This window comes from Equus quagga, chromosome 17 (genome assembly GCF_021613505.1).
Source record: "Equus quagga isolate Etosha38 chromosome 17, UCLA_HA_Equagga_1.0, whole genome shotgun sequence".
NCBI classification, from domain to species: domain Eukaryota; kingdom Metazoa; phylum Chordata; class Mammalia; order Perissodactyla; family Equidae; genus Equus; species Equus quagga.
In genome coordinates, this window is record NC_060283.1 from 3,497,463 (window position 1) to 3,506,341 (window position 8,879).

The window sequence follows — 8,879 nt, forward strand, 5'->3', positions numbered from 1 at the left end:
ATCCATCCATCCATCCATCCATCCATCCATCCATGGAAGCACCGTCATCTAGGATGTCTCCATGGGCTGGACACCTCGCAGGCCCAAAGGAATAATGCCCCAGGGAACCCCTTGGCTGTGGCTCCGGAGATGGGACCTCAGTCTTGGGGAGTTAAGAGGGGGTCTTGGGTAGTTGGGGGGCAGCCACCAAGCTATGCTCAGCTGGGAAAGGCGCTCCATTCTGCTGCAGCTGTTAGAGGAAGGTGGGGTTCAAAGAACGGAGCCCTTTCTGCCCCCACCCACCTGCTGTCACACAGGTCCGGGGTAACCAGAGTAAGTGTGGGTTCCCCATACCTGCTGCGTTAGTGTCTGGGCGCTGCCGGAACAGAGTACCACAAGTAGAGGGGCTTAAGCCACAGAGGTTTCTCCTCTCATGGTTCTAGGAGCCTGCAAGTCTGAAACCAAGGTGTTGACAGGGCCACGCCCCCCGCAGTTGCGTGGGAGGGGTCTGTCCCTGCCTCCCTCTTGGCTTGTGGCAGCATCACTCCAATCTTCGGACGGCCTTCTCCCTGGGCATGCGCCCATCTGTTTCCCTTTGTTATAAGGACACCAGTCATGTTGGACCACGGCCCACCCGACTCCAGCGTGACCTCGTCTTAACTAATCGCATGGGCAGAGACCCCGTCTCCAAATAAGGTCGCGTTCTGAGGTTTTCTGAGTGTCAGGAATTCAGCATACGAATTGAGAGAACACAGTTCAGCCCGGAACATCTACGGAGGCTAAAATGCCTCTTAGCACGAAGCCCCGACCCTCTGTGCTTCCCTGACGCTCGCTCACACGGGGCCCCCCGGGGAAGCTGGGCCCGGCCACCAGGCACCACGCCTTTGTGGCTTTCCCCCTGCTGTCTTCAGTGCTCAAGGCCAGGGGGGCTCAGGGCACCAGAGCCCTGTGGGGTTCAGCCTGGGCTCCCCGCTGACCCCAGGGGCCTCTGGCAGAGAAGGTGCTGGGCCGGAGCCACCCTCTGCCACCAGCTCCCCACTTCCAGCCTTCCCCAGGCCATTTCCAGCAGCCTCAGGTCCCCCTCCTGGTGTCCCAAGTTTCAGCTCAAGGATGCTGTTCCTGGAGCCAGCTTCCTGAGACATCTCAGCCAGTTCTCAGGTCCCCCACTTGCTGCTTCTCGGGGCCAGGTGCTCCCCTTCCCGGGGGCTGTGCAGCTCTGGGAGCTCTGAGGGGTCAGGAGCTGTCCCTGAGCCACCAGCTGGCCTAAGACCCCCTCAGCTGCTCAGAGAAATGGAGTGCGGCTGCTGACAGCCATTGAGACCACACGGAGGGGAGGCCGGGGCTGGGGGTTGGGGGCAGGTGACAGTGCCGCCCTTCGTGAGTCACCCTCAATCTTCCCCCATGGGCGTCAAGCCAAACCGAGCCCTTGGAAAGAAAGACCCTGCTCTCTACACACCCATTCCCTGGAAAGCATTGCTCAAGCCCGGTCCTGATGTCCGGCGGGCGTGGGGACGCGACACCCACTTCCTGCCACACCCTCCTGCTCTTTAATCCCTGGGCACACCCCGAACTCCCAGGCTTTGTCTCTCGGGTGCCCTGTGCTGTCCCGCCCCTGCCCGCTGCTGGACTCCAGGCCCCAGTGGAAGCACTGACAAGGCTCCACGGAAGCAGCTGGGGAAGGAGAGGACCCTGAGGGAGGACCCACCACAGGACGGGGGACTCCCCCAGCCCAGGAGGAGCTCAGGACAGGGGGTCTCCAGGTGTACAACGGGAAGGGGCGACTCCCAGGGCGGCTGGTGATGATGCAGACAGGACCCTGCCCCAGAACGTTGGAGGAGTGCTGTGTGAGAGTGTGTGCAGGCATGAGGGAGTGTGCGCTTGTGTGTGCGTGTGAGTTAGTGTGAATGGGTGTGAGTCTACAAGAGCATGTGTATTCAGGTGAGCGTGTGCGGGTGATCTGTGTGGGAGCGTGTGCATGGGTGTATGTGTGTACTCATGGACTTGTGTGCACGTCAGTGGATCTGTATTGTGTATGTGAGTTCCTGTGTGTGTCCGTGCATATGTGTGAACACATGAGTTTGTACATGTGTGACTGCGTGCACACACGTGTGTTAGTGTGCTCTGCGTGTGTGCACCTGTGAATGGGTGTGCCACCCGGGCACTGGGGTCTCCCAGTCCTCTCTGGGCAAAGGCAGATGTGCACCCAGCGGGGATTGGCCCGGGCGGGAGGGAAACAGGGACGTGGTCAGGGATGGGGCTCCAGAGGGAGGAAGCCAGGCCGCGGGGCTGCTGCGGGTCAGGGGGCAGAGGGCCTTAGCCCCCGCAGGACCTCGCCGCAGGGACCAGGCTGGGAGGACCATCCACTGGGCCTTTCGCGAGGCTAATCTTGGGCAGCCGCTCCTTAGGTTTGTAGGGACCGGGGAGGCTGTGGGAAGGGCCGGGCAGGCTGACACTGTCCCCTCCTGGTGAGCCAAGAGGCCTCTGCCCGTCCCTGGTGGGCAGGCGGCCCTGCCTCTGGGGGAGACTCAGCCGTGAGAGCAGACACTGCCCCCTGGTGGGGGTGGCCTCCGCCCCACGGTCCAGAATTTAAAATTGTTCCCATCGCACAACTTTGCTGCAAACCCTTGGGGCCCGAGAGAGAGGTGAGATGTACACAGGACAGGGGACGGGCACATTTCATCCCCAACGGCCCCTAAGGCAGGGGCTGTCGGCCTGCCCACCAGCCCGTCCTGGTGGCTCTGCCAATCGCTCGCAGAATCCAGACCGGAGCCGCACCCTCTCCGCCTGACCCCACAGCTGACTCCTCACATGTCGCAGGGGAGAAACTGAAGCTCACGGGGTGGCCGTCCCAAACGCCGGCTTCAGAGGGCTGCCCTGCCCCTAAGCTGTTCACTCCAGGGGTGCAGGGCCCTGGGGATCCAGACACTGGGTGGACGTCTCGTGGGGACATCTCATGGGGGACGTCTTGTGGGGGACGTCTCGTGGGGTAGGGGACACGCTGCACGGGGGCCGGGGGCATTCCCTGAAGCTGCTCCCAGAAAGCCTGGGACAAGCCCCGGCCCACCGAGTACTTGTGCGCCTGTGGCCGTCACCTCGGCCTCCCGAGCCTCTGTTTCCCTGGGGACCAGGAATTCCACACCCGCCCCCCCAAACTGGAGTCAGGCTCAAAGTCCCCAGGAGGGTAAGGCTCCAGCATGCAGTCGGTGCTCAGTATTATAAGAAGTCTCTTGAGCACCAACTGTGTGCAGGGTCTGTGGCAGGCCAAAAAATGGACCCCCCCCACGACGTGCACATCTCAATGCCCGGAACCGGCAAAGATGTGGTCCTACGCGGACAAAGGGCTTTGCAGATGGGATGAAGCTGAGGATCCCGAGAGGGGAGATTTCCCCCGATTATCCAGGTGGGCCTGATGTCACCACAAGGGTCTTTATCAGAGGGAGGCAGGAGGGTCAGAATCAGAGAAAAGGATAATCCGGCAGGGTGGCATCTTCGAGTCATCGTCCCGCTCTCTGGTCTCTGCCGGCTTTGCAGGTGGAGGGAGGGGCCGCGAGCCAAGGAGCACGGGCGCCTCCAGAAGCTGGAAACAAACGGCAAGGGAACGGCTTCTGCCCTGGCGCCTCCAGAAGGAACCAGCCCCACCCACGCCTTGATTTCAGCCCAGTGGGACTCGTGACCTCCAGAACTGCTGGGGGGTAAATCTGTGCTGTTTCAAGCTGGTACATTTGTGGCCACTTCTTGGAGCAGCGAGGGGAACTGAGGACGGGTCCTGTTCTGGAAAGTGACACGGTGTCTTCTAAACGAGAGAGCTGGGATTGATTCTGAGGGCTCCCATCATCTCAGTGCCCACTGGGGGGTCTCCAGCCCCGCTCCGTCCAGACCCCAAAGCCGGCTTGAGGTGGTGGCCGTGCGGGCGGGCGGGAGTCGCCTCAGCTCCCCCCCACCCGGGGGAGCAGGTGGCGGTGTCTGCTCTCCTTCTCGGAGGCCTGGCTGCCCGAGGTGGGGGTGGCGGCTGGGGGCCTGGGGTTCAGGGCTCGGGGCCCCCCAGGGAGCTCCCGCACCACCCTGCCCGGCTCCTCCTGGCCGAGCCCTGCCAAGAGCCACCCAGCGGGAAGTAACAGACATGTTTCCTCCTACATTTTAACTGTTGCGTTTTCCCCGTAGCTTTTGGGGGACGCACCTCCAGCATCCGAGGTGCACAGGGGCCGGATCAACGCTCCGGGCTGTCTGACTCTACCTGGCGTGGTGCAGAGTCGCGGTCCTGTGCGCCCACTGCCTCCCCGGCTGGCGAGTGCAGCTGCCCGGCCCGAAAGATGACGGTCCCCCTTTCTGGAGGGGACACTGAGGCTGGGAGCAGAGGCGACGTGACTAACGCCTCTCGGCCTGTGAACCGGCAGGAGCCAGTTCCAGACTCAGGTCACCGGAAGCCAGCATCCAGCCTTTTTCCCACGACATCATGCTGCCCCCCAGAGGCGAGTGTGGTTTTCCAGAGAGTTCTAAGCTGACGGTGGAGCGGCGCGGCTCCCACCGTCAGACCCAGAGCTGGAGGTGACACGGTGGCTCCATCAGGGAATAGGGTTTGTGTCACTAGGAGTTCAGCTGGTCTCAATGGGGGGCGACTGGGAGATGGCACCCGCTCCGTGGGGGAGGCCAGGGGCGAGCAGGATGAAAGTCTAGGAGTTTGGGAAGCAGGCTGCAATCTGTTTTCATTTGAGGCCATAAAAATATAACGAGTGCCTTGTGTCTTTGTTCAATGAAAATGGATCCAGTCTTACAACATGCTGGGCCCTGGATATAGAGCAGAGAACGGCCTTGCCATCGTGGAAAGACACTGCAGAGGCAGCGTCACACAGACTGAGAGGCAAGAGGGTGACATTTAAGCTAGGACCAGCTCCAGGGGAAAAGCGTTCCAGGCAGACAGAACAGCAGGTGCAAAGGCCCTGCAGCAGGAAGTAGCTTGCCATGTTTGAGGAACAGCAAGAAAGTCTTTGTAGCTGGCACAGGGTGAGGGCCCACTGAGGAGGTGTGAGGTCACAGAGAGATGGGCAGGGGCCAGAGCAGGGGCCTTGGAGCCCATGGTGAAGAGATGGGCAGCCAGTGGGGGCTTCTACAGGACGTGGCCGTGCAGTCTAGAAGGTCTCAGAGCTGCACGCTCACTGGGGCATTTAGATATGGGTAGGGCGGTGCTGGTGGATGGATCTTTGATCCTGTAAAAGCAAGTTTAGTGCCACAAACCCCCTAGAGTATTGATATTCCCAAAATGAGAATACAGTTTGCTCTTCAGATCTGACCTTCTCCGGCCACTTGCCTGCTGTGCTCCCTGAAACCAGCTTCTCGCATGATGCGTGCTGGACCCTGCGGGGTCTTGTGAGGACGCAGCTCCGCTCCCGCAGAACTTCTCTTGTGACTCTGCCACCCCGATGTCTCCCGGGCCCCCTCTGCAGCCTCCGAGCGCAGCTGGAGCCCCTCGGCCCCCCGCACGGCTCCTGGGTTCCCAAGGGCGTGGAGCGGAGCGGGCTCAGACGCGCCTCGCCGGGAGCCACCCTCGCTGTCCGGTCCCTAAGCCATCCCGACACAAGGCTGTGAGCCTGCGGTGGGCCTGAAGGTTTGGGGAGAAAAGGAAGAAATGAGAGCCCAGAGCGGGCAAGACTTCAGACTCAGCGTCAGATGCCAGTGTCCCCAGAAATAACCTCAGCCCCCACTTGCTCTGCCCTTGGCACGTCCCGGGCCCCGAGCCAAGCCCCTCGCCTGTAGCACCATACTGACTCCCCACACCAGCTCTGGGGAGGGGGGGCGCATGATTTCTGCCAGACGAGGAAACTGAGGCACAGAGAGACCAAGTGGTTGGCTGGAGGCCTGCAGGGCGGGGCTGACGGACAGCCTGGCCCCTCCACCATCGCCCCTGCCTCTCGGTCGCTCTGCTGGCCACACCTCCCCAGGGCCAGCTCCTCGCTCCTCCACCCTCCGCCCTCCTCCTGGCCTGAGTCCCTCGGCCCTGGCCTCCAGCTGCTCATACCCCATCTCCGTGGCCGGCCCAGCAGCTAAGGCCTCCTTCTCAGCTCCCCGGGCACCAGAGGCCTCAAATGTCTGACACGGAATTGTTTTTCTCTGTGCTGTTTGTTTACTGTCATCTTCCTCCAAGATGGTTAGGTCGCTGAGGGTAGAGACCATGCCCGTCTTGCTGACCGCCGTCTCCCTGGCACCTGGCATGGGCCCGGCACACAGTAGGCGCTCAGTGAGTGTCTGCTGACTGACGGGATGAGAGAGCCAACACGCAGGGGTGTACGCACGTGGCCCGTCGTGAAATGTGATGCTTGCTGGGTCTCATCCTTTTCGAGGAGGAAGACTCGTGTCCAGGAAGGAAGGCTGACGGTAGCCAGGATTCATCAAACAAATTCTGGGGAAGGTTGTAGGCTGCATCCGTCAGACCAGTTTCCTACGCCACCTCCACCTTCCTTCAACTTCTTTCCCTTTTGCCTTGGCTGCTAGGAAGCTTGAAGCCACGTTGCGTAACCAAGGGCTGAACTGTCTCCCCCGGGGCCCTGGGGCACCCCCGCTCTGCTCCTGCTCTCTCTCTAACTCTCCAGGGCTGCGGAGAATAGGCAGGTGGCGAACAGGGCGAGAGGGACAGGCGTCAGAGGGAAGCAGTGCTGGGGGAAAGGGACGGAGGTGGGTCCAGAGACGGGAGGCCCCACCCCTCCGGGCCAATCCCTGACACCTTTGATTGCCCACCTGGGCCTCCGGTACCTCCAGGAGCCAGCTCCAGCATCAAGGACGCGCAGATAAGATCACGCCAGATAAAGGATCCCTTGACCCCGGCCCTGGAAGGAGACGGCAGGGCCACGAGCTTTAACCACGACTCCTGGCATAAAAATACCAGGTGTGGGTGCATGTGAAACCTCTGCAGAGACCGCCCAGCCTGGCACCGCCCGGCCGGGGACATCACCCAAAGGCGAGGAGTGACAGGAAATTCCAAACCCGGCCCCACCTGGCAGGAAAGGTGACCTTGAGCCCTGCCACCGGCCTGCAGATGCCGGCCAGGGCCTGGAACAGTGGCCTGGCCTTCCTGGGCCTCGGTTTCCTCATCTGAAAAATGGAGCCACAACAAGCTCCTCCCCACCCAAGGTGGGTGCGAGGCTGGGAGGAGAGCCCACGGGAGGGGCCCTGTAAACCGGGCGGTGCTGCTCCTGCTACGGGCCCCCCTTCCCTCCGAGGACCCACTGCTCAGAGGCGCACAGCACCTCCACGGCTGCCAGCTGCCCAGACTTAGACCAGCGGCTGGAGATGCCTCGATGGCTCAGGGCGACTCCTGGGTGCCGGCCCAGGGGGTCTGGGCCTCAGCTGGCAGGCCCAGCCATTCTCAGTTCGAGACCCTTCTGTTCCCAGGGAGGGGCCTCAGAGGGCCAGACTGCAGAGCTGGGCCTGGCCCGGATGCTGCTGTCTGCTTCTGGAAGCCAGGAGGGTGGGGCTGGGGTGCTGATGACCACACTGACATGGGCTTTGGTCTTGCTGTGGGGGCTGCCACCCTCTCTGCAGTGTGGGTGTCTCCTCATGTCCTACTGTCCCCTAAAAGGATGCTCTGAAGGGCTTATTCCACCAGCAAGACCTTCCCAGCACCCGGTCCTGGATGCAAGGACGGGGAGCCTGGGGGAGCCCAGGCCTGGGTCTGAGCTGCCCCACCTGCCCCGACGGTGCCAGCGGAGGGGCGAGTCCAGCCCACGTTCCCACACCTGAGCCGTTCCCCGGGGCACAGCCCCCAGATTCCCACTCAGCCCGTGCAGGTGGGCCAGGCTGCCAGGGCTGGAGGGAGGTGGGGTTCAGGGGGGCTGCTCCTGGCCACCCCCGCCCCCCACCTGGCCTGTGCTGGGCACAGTGAGCAGATGCTATTCGCCCGTGAATGAAGGATGCTGGGTGACCCCCATTACCCCTGGGGGACCCTGCCACAGAGGGGGGCTCTTGGGGCCCCATGAGGCCCGAGCAATTCTTTGAGGCCCCCCGGCAGGTGGGCTGCCCTCGGGGGCCCACTTGGGAGTATCTTGGGCAGCAGTTGACACCCCCCACCTCCAGGAAACAGAGACCCCAGCAGCCTCCCTGCGTGGACATGGCCCCTGGGGGACGGCCGGTCTGGATCCACAGACTCAGCCCGAGCCACACCGGAGACGCCACCCCGTGGCTCCCAAGATGCCCTCCAGGGGGCAGTGGCTGCCTGGGGACCGCTGACCAGCCTGCGAGAGGGCAGCACCTTGCTTTCTCCCGGGCTCACAGACTTGTCCAGGTCTCCTGTGTGGCTGGACCCTCGGAATCGGGCCAGCAGCCTCAGCAGCCAGCACCACGGGGTAGGGGGCATGTGTCCCCTCCCCATCAGCCTCTAGCCCTGAGCCAAAGGGACAGGAGGCTCAGAGGGTGGTGGCCCCTCTCCCGGCTCCCAGGCTAGGGGGCTTCTCCGAGGGTGAGGGGCTTTCTTCCCGCTGGGCCTCCAGGTGGCACCATCCCTCGGGTTCTGTCTGCCAAGGGGCAGACAGCCCTTGGAACCCCACCCAGCCCCTGACCCCTCCAGGGTGTGAGAGAAGGTCAGGAGGCCGGCCCCATCCCGGGCTGGATAGCAGGTGGACATCGGAACACCAGGAGCCAGGCCTGGCGGGGAGGTAGAGGCAGGCAGGCGGCAGCATCAGCCTCTCGGGACCCACAGGCAGTCCTGCCGGTCGGGGCAGACACAATGGGGGACGCTGGAAGGGGCCCTGGAATGGGGTTCAGAGATCTGGGTTCCAGCCCAGCCTTGGGCAAATCCCACCCAGATCCAGAACCTCTCGGAGCCTCAGTTTCCTCATCTATACAATGGGGCCAAGAGAGCCCATTCTGCCTGCCTCCGGGCAGGAAACAAGAGGTCGGGGGGAGGTCCCAGA